The 15636-nt window shown below is 37.0% G+C and overlaps 1 protein-coding gene across 5 annotated transcripts in view; it reads left to right on the top strand.

Moving 5' to 3' along the window:
* ADIPOR2 (adiponectin receptor 2) overlaps positions 1–15636 on the top strand; it is a 99865-nt gene that overhangs the window by 21113 nt on the left and 63116 nt on the right. Inside the window, exons 2-3 of one of the 5 annotated variants that reach the window (XM_073887010.1) lie at positions 2236–2463; positions 3075–3154. The exons of 2 other annotated variants lie outside the window; for them this stretch is intronic. The gene's annotated coding sequence lies outside the window, so the exon portion shown is untranslated. The remainder of the gene's footprint in view (positions 1–2235; positions 2464–3074; positions 3155–15636) is intronic. 2 more of the 5 variants (XM_073887011.1, XM_073887012.1) reach the window with 2 other exon arrangements.

Raw genomic sequence — 15636 nt, 5'->3', positions numbered from 1 at the left:
AGTCAGTCGCTCAACCGACTGAGCCACCCAGGCACCCTAGAATTTCCTTTCTTTTTGAGGCTAAGTAGTATTTTATTGTATGTATCGATTACATTATTGACTCATCCACTAGAGAAGCTTGGGTTGCTTCCGTATATTAGCTGTTGTAAGTAATGCTGTTATGCACATGAGTGTATAAATGTCTCTTCCAGACCCTGTTTTCAGTTCTTTTGTATATATACCCAGAAATAGAATTGCTAGATCGTATAGTAATTCTCTTTTTAATTTTTTTGTGGAACTACCATCCTGTTTTCTACATTTTGCCTGCTCTTTTAAAATTGAGGGCAAAATCAAAATCAAAATTACAAAATAGGTGAAGTAATATATTGTACTAATATAATCTATCTTGACAAGCCCAACTGAACTATGATTAAATATAAATAATTTTATTTTATTTTATTTTATTTTTTTTAAAGATTTTATTTATTTATTTGAGAGAGAGAGAGAAAGAGATAGAAAGCACGAGAGGGAAGAGGGTCAGAGGGAGAAGCAGACTCCCTGCTGAGCAGGAAGCCCGATGCGGGACTCGATCCTGGGACTCCAGGATCATGACCTGAGCTGAAGGCAGTCGTTTAACCAACTGAGCCACCCAGGCGCCCTAAATATAAATAATTTTAATTCCTTTTCTTCTTTTGTTCCCCTGGAGAATGGGACATTCATTCATTCATTCATTCAAGCAACCTATATTGAATGTCTGCTGTATATCTGTTGCAATTTGGGTTTCAGCAGTGAACAAAACAGAAATCCTTGCCCTCATGGAACATGCAAACTTTTGGTTTTCTAAAAATACTTTTAGTAGAATAGAGTTATAGAGCTGAAGTGTCAATTAAGTTAGCAATTTCTTCAGGTAGAAAAAATTGCTTTTGAGGTATGTTTAAGTAACTGGTGCTTTTAAGCAATGTAATAACTTTATGCAGTATTATTTGAAGGGAAAGTAATGTCTAAGAGGTGGGAATTTAAAATTTCCCATTGCTTTCCCATTAGAGGCAACCTGGTATTAGTACATTTGACTGGAGTCAAGGGATGTAGGTTCTAGTCCTGACTTTATCGTGTAATATACGGTATTCCTGAAGTCTTCACTTTCGTTTTTGTCCCTCTTCACTTCTTTATATAACTAGTTTTTTAAAGTTCTGCACCCAGCATGTAGCCTAATGCGGTGCTTGAACTCAACAATCAATCGTGAGATCAAGACCTGAACTGAGATTTAAGAGTCAGATGTTTAACTGACTGAGCCACCCAGCTGCTCCATACTCTTTTTTTTTTTTTTTAAAAGGATTTTGACTGTTGTTAGGCTAGTAACTATTTCAGTGCCACTTTTTATACTGGTAATATCCAGTACTATTTTCAAGCTTATTCTCTTAATTTGTGTTTCCTGATGTCAGCTGAATATTTGTCACTTCAAACTTCATTTCCAAAAACAAATTCATTCTTTTTGTTTTTTTAAAGATTTTAGTTCTTTGAGGAGGGGGGAAGTGTGAACAAGCAGGGGGAGTGGCAGAGGGAGAGGGAGAAGTAGGCTCCCCGCCGAGCAGGGAGCCTGATGTGGGGCTGAATCCCAAGACCCTGGGATCATGACCTGAACTGAAGGCAGACGCTTAATGGACTGAGCCATCTAGGCGCCCCAAAACAAATTCATTCTTGTTCTATATTGTTGTCCCCTTTATCATCCCTTCATCTCAGTGAATGCCATCCTCAGGCCTAAGCAAAAGGATCATAGGATCCTCAGCCTAAGCAAAAAACCTGAGTCATCTGATTTTCTATTCTTTGATCTTTATTTAATCAGTCATCCAGATGTTGATTTTTCTCTACCTAGTATATCTTGAATCTGTCCCTTGTTCTCTAATTTCTGAACAGACCTTTCTGTCCTTGTTTGTATATGCTATTTTCTTTGTACAGAATACCTTTCATCTCTTGTGATTGGCAAACCCCCTCTATAAAACCTTCATCTCTTTTGGGCAGAATTAGTGACTCCTGGGTCTCTGCTCCTAGAGCACATGAGATCTAGTCTCTACTGTATGTCTATAGTTCTATAGTTTCATATTTGATTATCCATAGAACAGACTCTTTTTACTGTGTCTTCGGGGAACATAGCCTTAGCAAATTTAAAAGTAAGTCTGTGCCGACAGATAAATTGGTTTGTGAGAACATATCTCTCTCTCTCTCTTTTTTTTAAGATTTTATTTATTTATTTGACAGAGACAGAACGAGAGAACACAAGCAGGGGGAGCGGCAGAGGGAGAGAGAGGCTCCCGGCTGAGCAGGGACCCTGATGCAGGGCTCAATCCCAGGACCTGAGCTGAAGGCAGACGCTTAACTGACTGAGCCACCCAGGCGCCCGAGAACGTATTCCCTAAAAAGAAAAGTAGTAGAATGTGTGCTTGAACGATTTTATACAGAAAATGAGTTTCTTTTCCAACAAACATTGTAAGCATAATAATTCACTCAATAAGAGGATATTTAATCTAGATATTGGGAAAGGGGGCCTTGCAATATGAGGAGGAGGTGTAGGATTTGAAAAACTAGGGGTATTTTCTTTCTCTCCTCATCATCCCTTCCTGGCCACCCAGTGATTTTCAAAGACCCTAGATCTGCTCTTCTTGCTGAAAATGCAGTGGCCAGATTTGTATAGGATTTCTGCACCTATACATAGACTCAGAGTACCTCTTAGTTGTTTATTCCTACCAGCTATTTTCTGTCTATATTGTTTTTTTTTTAGTTCTTTGTAATGCAGCACAGTATTCATAGAATCTTGATGAGTGAAAATTTTCTGTGTAAGTAGAATAAAGGTTAACTCTTCTGATGGACAGATACTCAGAAGTCTTCCTTTCCATCTCCCGTATTACTCCTCTCTACTGTTAAGACTCTTAGAGCAAATTAAAGCCTAGTTTCAAATACTTTTCCTATTTTTTATTCTTCCTCAATAGGCAGTCATTTGTTTAATGGTGGGACAGTTCATTGTTTTAATATTTTTGTTCTCTGTGCCTTATCTAAATCTTTTTTCTCCTCCACCCATAATTTCTTTTTGAAACTTGCAGTAGATGATCATGATATTACACCTCAGGACTATTTGTCTTTCCCATTATCCCTAGAATGTGCTGGAGGCCATGAGGCTGAGGTTAGTTTTTGATTCCTAATATTATACTATAATAAATATTTGAACATTGGCTTTTGTGTATTGTTTATTACTTAGTTTTTGGAGAAAGTAAAAGTTCTTAGATTTTCTTTGACTTGGAACGTTTTTCCTTTATTAATAGTTTAAAAATAATTATTGGGCAATCTTTTTTTATAGTTTTTTTTCTTTAGAATGACAAGCACAGGAAAGGGATATATATTACCATATGCTTTTTAGTTTTTTGAGTAATGTTTGCTTTTAATAGCTTCTAATTATTTTCTTATTCTACCCTGAATAGTTCGTCTTTAAATTAGTTTCCATTCTCCCCAAAACCTGCGTATATTTTGTTATTTTGCTATGTATTCTATTATTTCTACTTATTTCTTAGGAGAAAGAAGTGTCATCTATATAACTAGTTCTTGCGTTGTAGTAAAACTATAGTAAGAAAGCAGGGGAAAAGCACAAAACTTGGCATTTAGTAAATTTTGTTTGAAGAAATGAGTGCATGAATGAATATGGAATAAAGCTAAACTCACACACTAGGAAGCAGCCTTGTTTAGTGGTACTGTTTATCCTAGGATCCTTAGCTTACTGAGGAAATGAACAAACAAAAGGCACATTGGAAATGAACAAACAAAAAAAATGTGGAGGAAAAAGTATGTATTTCTTAAGCAACTACCTTATGCCACTATACAGTATGTCCCCATTTCTGAAAGTGCATTGTGATTCTCATTTACATTTTAAGCTAATTTAGTTGTTTGGGAGAATTCTGAAGCATCTCTAGAGATAATTGGATGTACCTCTAGGACCTTACATAATCATAATTGCTGCAGTTACGGGTATTAAAGTATTCTTACCAGAGCTTAGGCAGAAAAAGTTATGCTTAGTAGGTTTTTAACCTTAGTAGTGAATTTTACTCAAAATCCTAGGAGACAGATTTTTTGAAAGGACTGTTTATTTTGTTTATTTTTTTTAAGATTTTATACATTTTTTGACAGAGACACAGCGAGAGAGGGAACACAAGCAGAGAGAGTGGGAGAGGGAGAAAAAGGCTTCCCGCTGAGCAGGGAGCCTGACGTGGGGCTCAATCCTAGGACCCTGGGATCATGACCTGAACTGAAGGCAGATGCTTAACTGACTGAGCCACCCAGGCACCCTGAAAGGACTGTTTAATCAATACGGTTTTAGCAGAAACACTTGAAGAGCCCATTATATTGTTTATGGCTAACCTTTGATTACCTGGGTTTTAGATTATCTAAATTCTTAGCATTTTGTTTCTTTACAAAATTTCTTGGTCAGTTTGCTGATGATTAGCACCTCTACATGGAAACAAGCACAGAGTGGAAGAGTGTAAATTATAACTTGAAAAGATTTTATTTGAGGGCACCTGGGTGGCTCAGTTGGTTAAGCGACTGCCTTCGGCTCAGGTCATGATCCCGGAGTCCCGGGATCGAGTCCCACATCGGGCTCCCTGCTCGGCGGGGAGTCTGCTCCTCCCTCTGACCCTCTTCCCTCTCGTGCTCTCTATCTCTCATTCTCTCTCTCTCAAATAAATAAATAAAATCTTTAAAAAAAAATAAAAAAAAGATTTTATTTGACCTTAATTAAAAGTTTAGGGGAGAAGCAAGTTAAAACTGTGGCTAACTTTTTAGAGATTTCAATGATTAGTCCTCTTATTATTATATATAATACCATAGATTTTAAGTTTTTTTATATGCTGTGACAAGTAAATTATGCTTATCTTATTAAAAATTAGTTTATACCACATGTATTTGAAGGGAAATTGTACCTTGATAAAGCTAACAGTAAAGCATTACACATTTTAATATTCTAGATTCCTTTTTTAAAATTGTGGAAAAATCAGCCCCCCCCTTTTTTTTGAAGTAGTCTCAGCACCCAACTGGTAATGGAGTGGGGCTTGAACTCACAACTCTGAGATTGAGACCTGAGCTGAGATCAAGAGTTGACAAATAACCGACTGAACCACCCAGGTGCCCCACAATTCACTATTTTAAAGTGTACAATTCATTGACATTAAGTACATTCACGGTGTTGTGCAACCATCACCACAGCCCAGTTCCAGAACATTTTTATTTTTTTATTTTTTTTTATTTTTTTAAAGATTTTATTTATTTATTCATGAGAGACAGGGAGAGAGAGAGAGAAGCAGAGGGAGAAGCAGGCTCCCAAGGAGCAGGGAGCCCGATGCGGGACTCGATCCCAGGACCCGGGATCATGACCTGAGCCGAAGGCAGACGCTTAACCATCTGAGCCACCCAGGCGCCCCAGAACATTTTTTATCACCCCAAAAGGAAACCCCCATACCTATCAAGCAGTTACTCCCATTTTCCCTGCAATCCAGGTCCTGGCAGCCAATAATCTTGCTTTCTGTTCATATGGACTTAGCTATTCTGGATATTTCATATAGATGGAATCATAAGATAATATGGCCTTTTGTATTTGATGTCTTTCACTTAGCAGATGTTTTTAAGATTCATCCATGTTTTAGAATGTATCAGTACTTCATTTTTTTATTGTAAAAAATATATATCATAAAATTTACATCTTATCCATTTTTATGTGTATAGTTCATTGGTATTAAATACATTTGCAGTGTTGTGTAACCATCACTGCTATTTCCCGAACTTTTTCATCATTCCAAAAAGAAAATACATGCAATTAAACAGTAACTTTCCACCCCATCCTTCCCCCACCTCCTGGTTACCTCTGTTTTACTTTCAGTCTATGAATTTGCCTATTCTAGTAACCTCATGTAAGTGGAATCATACAGTATTTGTCTTTTTGTGTCTGGTTTATTCAATATATAGCATATAGCATAATGTTTATGGCATTCATTCATGTTGTAGCATGTATTAGAATTTCATTTCTTTCTATGGCTGAATATTCTATATTATGATTATACCACATTTTTTTTTTTAAATAGATCTGCATATACTTTTTTTTTTTAAGATTTTATTTTTTGACAGAGAGTGAGACAGCGAGAGAAGGAACACAAGCAGGGGGAGTGGGAGAGGGAGAAGCAGGCCTCCCGTGGAGCAGGGAGCCCGATGCGGGGCTCGATCCCAGGACTATGGGATCATGACCTGAGCCGAAGGCAGATGCTCAACCGACTGAGCCACCCAGGCGCCCAATACCACATTTTGTTTATCCATTCATCTGTTCTTTAAGCTTTTTGGCCATTGTGAATAGTGCTGCTATGTAGATTCCTTCCTGCCCCCTCTAGCTTTACTGGGGTTTAAGTGACAAAAAATTATACATAATTTAGGAGAATAGGATGATTTGATTGATATATATATACATATACACACACGCACATATGTATGTATATGCATATAGTGAAGTGGGTACTACAATCAGATAATTAACATATCTAGTACCTCACATAACATATCCTCACCTCCCCCCCCCTTTTTTTTTAAAAGATTTTATTTATTTATTCATGAGAGACAGGGAGAGAGAAAGAGAGGCAGAGGAAGAAGCAGGCTCTCAAGGATCAGGGAGCCCGATGCGGGACTCAATCCCAGGACCCTGGGATCATGACCTGAGCCGAAGGCAGACGCTTAACCATCTGAGCCACCCGGGCGCCCTCTCACCTCCCTTTTTATTTGGTCCTGAAAACACTTAAGATTTACTCTTTTAGTAGATAGCAAGTATACAGTATAGCATTATTAACTGCAGTCACCATGCTGTATATTACATCTCCAGAACTTATTCATCCTGCATAACTGAAACTTTGTACCCTTTGATTAAAGTCTATGTCCCACACTACCCAGCCCCTGGCAACTGCCATTTTACTTTCTGTTTTTATGAGTTTGACTTTTTTAGATGCCACATATAAGTGAGTTCATGCGATATTTGTCAGTCTGTGGCTCATTATACTTAGCATAACATCCTCCAGTTTCATCCATGTTGTTGCAAATGGCAGGATTTCCTTCTTTTAATGCTGTGTGTGTGTGTGTGTGTGTTTGTGTGTGTGTGTGTGTGTGTGTGTAAGTAATGGAATATTACGTATCCTAATTTCTTTATTCATTCATCTGACAGTGCACACTCCATTTTTTCCCATATGTATATTGTGAATAATGCTTCAAATGAACATGGAGTGCAGACATCTTTTTGAGATCCTGATATCTTTTCATTTTCTTGGTTATATACCCAGAAGTGGGATTGGTAGATCATCCTCATCAGCTCATGTTATCTTTTGTCTTCTTTTTTTTTTTTAAAGATTTTATTTATTTATTTGACAGAGAGAGAGAGAGAGACAGCGAGAGAGGGAACACAAACGGGGAGCTGGAGAGGGAGAAGCAGGCTTCCCGCTGAGCAGGGAGCGGGATGCAGGGCTTGATCCTAGGCCCCTGGGATCATGAACTGAGCTGAAGGCAGTCGCTTAATGACTGAGCCACCCAGGAGCCCTTGTCTTTTTGATAATAGCTGTTCTAACACCTGTGAGGTGATACCTCTTGGTTTTGATTTGCTCTTTCCTGATGACTAGTGATGTTGAGTACCTTTTCACATACCTGTTGCCATTTGTATGTTTTCTCTGGAGATGTGTCTACTCAGGTCCTTTGCCCATTTTTTAGTTGGGTTATTTGTTTTTTAGCTGTTGAGTTGTTTGAGTTAATTTGTGTATTTTGAATATTAGCCCCTTACCATACGTATGATTTGCAAATATTTTCTGTCTTTCCATAGGTTGTCTCTTCACTCTGCTGATTGTTTTCTTTGCTGTGCAGAAACTTTTTAGTTTAATGTAATTCCACCATTTTTTTGCTTTGATTACCTTTGCTTTTGGGGTCCTATCCAAAAAAATCATTTCCCAGGCTAATGTCAAGAAGTTTCCCCCCGTTTTCTTCTAGTAGTTTTACAGTTTCAGGTCTTACATTTAAGTCTAATTTATTTTGAATTGATTTTTGTATATGGTATGAGATACTGGTCCAGTTCCATTCTTTTGCATATGGATATCCAGTTTTCATAACACCATTTATTGAAGAGACTCTTTCCTCATTGTATGTTTTTGGCACTGTTGTTGAAGATCAGTTGATTGTAGTTGCTTGGGTTTATTTCTGGGCTCTATTTTGTTCCATTAGTCTATGTCTGTTTTTATGCCAATACCATATGTTTTCTTTTTTTTTTTTAAGATTTTATTTATTTGAGAGAATGAGAGAGAGAGCATGAGAGCGGGGAGGATCAGAGGGAGAAGCAGACTCCTCATTGAGCAGGGAGCCTGATGTGGGACTCGATCCCAGGACTCCAGGATCATGACCTGAGCCGAAGGCAGTCGCTTAACCAACTGAGCCACCCAGGCGCCCCTATACCATATGTTTTCATTACTGTAGCTTTGTAATGTATTTTGAAATCAGGAAGTATGATGCCTTCAGCTTTGTTCTTTTAGCTCAAGATTGCTTTGACTACTTGGAGTTCATTTTGGTACCATATGGATCTTCAAATATTTTTTTCCTGTTTCTGTGAAAAATGCCACTGGAATTTTGGTAAGGATTGCCTTGAGTTTGTAGATTGCTTTGGGTAGTATGCACATTTAACAGTGTTAATTCTTCTAATCCATGAACATGGACTAACTTGCCATTTATTTGTGTCTCTTTCAATTTCTTTCATCAATATCATAAGAGTTTTCAGTGTATAGATCTTTCACCCTCCTCGTTTAAATTTATTCCTAAATATTTCATCCTTCTAAAGCTATTGTAAATGAGATTTTCTTTCCTTCTTTTTTTAAAAGATTTTATTTATTTGACAGAGAGACACAGTGAGAGAGGGAACACAAGCAGGGGGAGTGGGAGAGGGAGAAGCAGGCTTCCCGCCAAGTGGGGAGCCCGATGCAGGACTCGACACCAGGACCCTGGGATCATGACCTGAGCCGAAGGCAGTGCTTTAAGGACTGAGCCACCCAGGCACCCCAATGAGATTGTTTTCTTAATATATATATTTTTGATGATTCAGTGCAATTAATTGATTTTTGTATATTGGTTTATATCCTGCAAATTTATTGACTTTGTTTATTCTAACACTTTTTGGCGGAGTTTTCTTTTTTTTAAGATTTTATCTATTTGGGCTAGAGAAGAGAGCACCGCAGGGAGAGGGGCAGAGGGAGAAGGAGAAGCAGACTCCCAGCTGAGCAGGGAGCCTGACATGCCCCGGGATCATGACCTGAGCCGAAGGCTTAACTGACTGAGCCACCCACGCACCCCTTTGGTGTTTTTTCTATATAAGATCATGTCATCTACAGATAGAGATTTTACTTCTTTTCCAATTTGGATGCCTTTTATTTCTTTTTTTCTTTTTCTTTTTTTTTTTTTGCCTAAGTGCTCTGACTAGGATTTCCAATGCCATACTGAATAGAAGGGGTGAGAATGGGCATCTTTGTCTTGTTCCTGATCTTAGATGTAAAGCTTTTCAGCTTTTTACCGTTGAATAAGATACTAACTTGTCATTAGCTATTGAGATGTTAGCTGTTGAGATGATCATATGAACTGTGATAATATTGATCCTGTTAATGTGGTATAATACATTTGTTGATTTGTATATGTTGAATCATCTCTTGCATCCCAGGGATAAATTTGACTTGATCATGGTATATGATTGTTTAAATGAGCTATTGAATTAGGTTTCCTCGTATTTTGCTGAGGACTTTTGCATCTGTGTTCATCAGGGATATTAGCCTGTAGTTGTCTTAACTTGTAGTGTCCTTGTCGGGCTTTGGTATTGGGGTAATGGCTGGCTTTGTAAAATGAATTTGGAAGTGCTCCTTCCTCTTCAGTTTTTTGGAAGAGCTTGACAAGAATTGGCATTAATTCTTCTTTAAATTATTGATAGAATTTACCAATGAAGGTCATGGACTTTTCTTTGTTTAAAGATGTTTGATTACTGTTTCAGTCTTCTTACTTTTTTGTTACTGATTCAGATTTTTTATCTTTTTCATGATTGAGTCTTGGTAGGTTGTATGATTATAGTTTATCCATTTCTTCCAGATTATTTAATTTCTCAGAGTATAATTGTTCATAGTAGTATTTTATGATCTTTTCCACTTCTTAAGTATTAGTTGTAATATCTCTTATGTCATTATTTTATTTAGTTGAATCTTTTTGCTTGATAAGCCTAGCCAAAGGTTTGTCAATTTTGTTTATCGTAAAAAAAAAAAAACCAAAAACCAAAAAACAGCCCCACATCCTAGTGTCACTGGTTTTTAAAATTGTTTTTCTAGTCTCTATTTTATTTCTGTTGTAATCTTATTATTTCCTTCTGCTAACTTTAGGCTTAGTTTGTTCTTTTTCTGGCTACTTGAAGTGTTAAGTTAGATTGTTTGAGATTTTTCTTTTTTCTCAGTGTAGATATTTATTGGCTTAAACTTCCCTTTTAGAACCCCTTTTGCTGCATCCCAGAAGTTTTGACATTTTTTTTTCCAGCTTTGTCTCAATGTATTCTTTTTGTTTCTCTTTTGATTTTTGCTTTGACTCATTGGTTGTTGAGGAGCATGTCATTTAATTTCCATATTTTTGTGAATGTTCCCGTTTTCTTCCTGATACTGATTTCTAGTTTCATACCATTGTGGTTGGAAAAGATACTAGGTATACTTTTAGTCCTCTTAATTTGCTTGAGAAGAATGTGTATTTTGCTGCTGTTGGATGGAATGTTCTATATATCTGTTAGGTCTGTTTGGTCTGAAGTTTTCAAGGCCGGTATTTCCTTACTGTTTTTGTGTTGGGATGATCTATCCATTCTTGAAAGTAGGCATTGCTGGGCGCCTGGGTGGCTCAGTTGGTTAAGCGGCTGCCTTCGGCTCAGGTCATGATCCTGGAGTCCTGGGATCGAGTCCTGCAGGACATAAATATACAAAAGCAATATAAAATGGGAAAATCTATATGCACAAAAATATTTATTTTTATTTAAATTCTAGTTAGTTGGGACGTCTGGGTGGCTCAGTCATTTAAGTGTCTGACTCTTGATTTCCGCTCAGGTCATGATCTCAGGGTTGTGAGATCAAGCCCCGAATCAGGCTTTGCACTCAACATGGAGTCTGCTTGAGATTCTCTGTCCCTCTGCCCCTCGCCCTGCTTGTGTGCGCAATCTCTCTCTAAATAAATAAATAAAATCTTTATAAAAATAAATTCTAGTTTGTTAACATATATGGTAGAATTGGTTTCAGGTGTAGAATTTAGTGATTCATCGCTTAATATAACACCCAGTGCTCATCAGAGGTGCCCTCCTTAATATCCATCACCCATCTAGCCCATCCCCCACTCACCTCCTTCCGTCAACCCTTAGTTCGTTCTCTGTAGTTAAGAGTCTCTTAAGATTTCCTTCCCTCTCTCTCTTTTTCTCCTCCTTCCCCTATGTTCATCTGTTTTGTTTCTTAAATTCCACATAAGAGTGAAATCGTGGTATTTGTCTTTCTCTGGCTGACTTATTTCACTTAGCATAATACACTCTAGCTTTATCCACGTTGTTGCAAATGGCAAGATTTCATTCTTTTTGATGGCTGAGTAATATCCTGCTCTCTTTCCTTTACAATTTGCATGGAATATCTTTTTCCATCTCTTTGTTTTCAGCCTGTGTGTCCTTATAGCTAAAGTGAATCTCTTGTAGTGAACATATTGTTGGATCTTGTTTTTTAATCTCACATACTCTTACATCTTTCATTGGAGAATCAAATCCATTAACATTTAAACTGTTATTGATACATAAGGACTTACTGTTGCCATTTTACTGTTTTCTGACTTTTTTATTTCCTTTGTTCCATTCTTCCTCTTTTACTGTCTTTCTTCATGATTTAATGATTTTTAAATAGTGGTATGCATTGAATTTTTTATCTTTTATGTATCTACTTGAGCAATCTTCTTTTTGGTTGCCATGAGGCTTACATAAAAACATAATAACACCTTATTTTAAGCTGATAACATATTCAGCACTTTTACCCCATCCCATCTTTTATATTATTGATGTCACAATTTACATATTTTTATATTGTGTATTCATTAGCAAAATATTGTAGCTATGGGTATTTAAAAAATTTTTTTATTTATTTTGTTTATTTTTCTAAGATTTTATTTATTTATTTGACAGAGACACAGTGAGAGAGGGAACACAAGCAGGGGGAGAGGGAGAGGGAGAAGCAGGCTTCCCGTGGAGCGAGGAGCCCGATGTGGGGCTCGATCCCAGGACCCTGGGATCATGACCTGAGCCGAAGGCAGACGCTTAGCAACTGAGCCAGCCAGGCGCCCCCCAATTTTTTTTTTAAGATTTTATCTATTCATTTGAGAGAGAGCATGTGCACAAGAGTGGGGTGAGGGGTAGAGGGAGAGTGAGAAGCAGACTCCCCACTGAGCAGGTAGCCCAACACAGGGCTTGATCCCAGAACCCTGAAATCATGACCTGAGCTAAAGGCAGATGCCCAACCAACTGAGCCACCCAGGCGCCTGTAGCTATAGTTATTTTTAATAGTTTTGTTTTTTAACTTTTATACTAAAGTTGAAAGTGATGGGCACACCATCAGTACAGTATTAGTCTGTATTTGGGTATATACTTGCCTTTGTCAGTGAGTGTTATAATTTCATATGTTTTCATGTTATTAGTATACTTTCATTTCATTTTTGAAGAACTCTCTTTAGCAATTCTTGTAAGGCAGGTGTGGTAGTAACTCCCTCAGCTTTTGTTTGGGAAAGTATCTCTTGGTTTTGAAAGTTTATTTCTTTTTTAAAAAATTAATACCTTTTTTTTTAAAGATTTTATTTATTTATTTTACAGAGAGCACAAGTAGGCAGAGCGGCAGGCAGTGGGAGAGGGAGAAGCAGGCTCTCTGATGAGCAGGGAGCCCGAAGTGGGGCTCGATTCCAGGACCCTGGGATCATGACCTGAGCTGAAGGCAGATGCTTAACGGACTGAGCCACCTAGGCACCCCAATACTTGGTTTTTTTGAGCAATTTTAAGTTGTCAGAAAAATTGAGTGGAAAGTACAGAGTTCCCATATACCCTCTCTCATTCCCTCCAGTTTCCTATAGTATTGATATCTTTCATTAGTGTAGTATATTTGTTATGGTTGATGTGCCAATATTGATATATTATTATTGACAAAATTCCATAGTTTACAATAGGGTTTATTCTTTGTGTGGGTTGTGAGAAATGTATAATTATATGTATCCACCATTACAGCATCATACAGAATAGTTTCACTGCCCTAAAAATATCCTGTGTTCCCCCTTTTCATCTCTCTCTTTCCCCTGAACTCCTGTTAATCACTGATCTTTTTACTGTCTCCCTAATTTTGCCTTTTCCAGAATGTCGTATAGTTGAAATCATATGTATATAGCCTTTCAGATTGGCATCTTTCCATTAGCAATATTCATGTAAATTTTCTCTGTGTAAGTTTTTTTGCATGGTTTGATAGCTTGTTTCTTTTTATTACTGAATAATATTTTGTTGTGTCAGTGTATCACAGTTTATCCATTCACCTATGGAAGAATATCTTGCTTCCAACTTCTGGTAATCATGAATAAAGCTACCATAAACATTGGTGCAACTTTTTGTGTGGCCCTAAGTTTTCAACTCATTTAGGTAAATTGCCTTTTTAACTCTTATATTTAGGCACACACATTTTTATATAGCTGTAAAGCTTATTTTTATCTGTTGTAATAAGAATTTTGTCTTGCTCCTTAATTTTAAGATACCATAAACAAACCATTTGTACATTTTTTAAATGTACTTAATATCTAATGAAAAAAAATGAATGTAGTTTACCTCTCTTTTGTTACTGGTTAACTACTTTTTTTTCTCCCTAAAATAAATACTTTTGTGCATATAGATTTTCCCATTTTATATTGCTTTAGTTATAAATTTCAAGGAGAAATTCCAAAAAGTAGGGTTATTAGGTCAAGGAGTCAAGGCCATTTTTAGGTAGTTCTTTATGTACTAGGACTGCAGATCCTGTTCTGTGTATATACTGGAGATTTACTACAGTTTATATTGCTATCCAGAAAGGAGTAATACCAGTTATATGTATAATTCTAAGGTCTTTTTTGTTTTTAAGCTTCTCAATGGTTTCAGTTAAGAAAGTGGTGGTATTGTTTTTTTTTGTTCAGAAATTAATGTTTGTCATCTGCATCTTCTGTTCTTGATTACTTCAGAACTTTATGTAATAATTTATTGAAGGTTTTAGATACAGTTTTAATACATGCCTAAGTTTCTCTTATTATGGTGTAGTCTGAATGTGCATCTGGTGTAGTTAAATAAGATTCTTTCACAAATACTTCTTTTTATAGCGGGGAAACAGGCTTTCCTTGAGACAGCATGCTCTTGGATATAACCCTAAGAGTAATAATTAAACTCTTGAGACCTGCAGTAACTTCTTTTTTTGCAAGTTAAATATCAATAGAATTACTGGATCAATTTTTTGTAGGTCATTAAATTGGATTTTTTGAAGGTATATTTCAAATATAGAAATTTAAAGTTAGGAAAATATATTTCTCGCTAAACCATGTACCCTTATTTTTGGTACAAAAAATTTGGTCAGAGTTACTGTGCATATTTTTGGCCTATTTTCATTTCTACTTAGGACATAATGGCTTGAGTGGAGAAAATGTGACCTGAGTTTGAATTCTGTTCTTCTCCTTGCCAGCTGGGAGACTTTGAGTTACCTGCTCAACCTGTTCAGCCTAAGGTTCCTCAGCTGTAGAAGGGAAGTATTGAGTACTTACAGTTGTTGTGAAGACTAAATCAGATAATGTGTACTTGACAGCATGTGTTTATATTAAATAATATGTATTTCTGTTTGGAATTGTGCTCTCCTTTTGTTAGATATTCAGTGCCTGAATACTTGTTCTTTAGACAAATTGTTTAGGTATATTTCAGTACACTTTTCATAGTTGGAGGTTTTTTTTTTTCCAAAAGAGTGTTATTAATTTGTCGTGTAGAAAATATATGTTTGTTACCAGGCTTTAGGTTTTCTGCTGAATTGTGTTTCAAAACCAGTCAGTTCCTTCTGGAGTTGGTACCTAGTTGTCTTACGATGTTATTTATAATTTCCAAGTTTACCAGATAGAAAGATGGGTCCTTAAAGAAGTGTTGGAAAAGGAGTACACCAGTGAGTTGTTCATTAGTCTTCCTGTAATGCAAGAAACACAGTTTGTTATACAAACTGGCTTGCCTTCTTTCTTTCCTTCCTTCCTTCCGATTTTATTATTTATTTATTTGCCAGAGAGAGAGAGAGAGAGAGAGCACAAGCAGGGGGAGCAGCAGGCTGAGCAAGGAGCCTAGTGTGGGACTTGATCCCAGGACCCTGGGATCATGACATGAGAAAAAAGCAGATGCTTAACGACTGAGCCACCCAGGCATCCCAGACTTTTTATTTATTTCTTACTTTATTTTATTTTACTTTATTTTTTTTAGAGAGAAAGAGAGGGAGTGCATGCACACAGGGTTTGGGGATGCAGTGGGGAGGGGTAGAGGGGAGAGGGAGAGAGAAT

The sequence above is a fragment of the Callorhinus ursinus genome, unplaced genomic scaffold (genome assembly GCF_003265705.2).
Source record: "Callorhinus ursinus isolate GAN/ISIS: 27379988/994484 unplaced genomic scaffold, GSC_fseal_2.0 scaffold74, whole genome shotgun sequence".
In the NCBI taxonomy this organism is placed as follows: Eukaryota; Metazoa; Chordata; class Mammalia; order Carnivora; family Otariidae; genus Callorhinus; species Callorhinus ursinus.
This window is presented reverse-complemented; position numbering and strand designations above follow the sequence as displayed.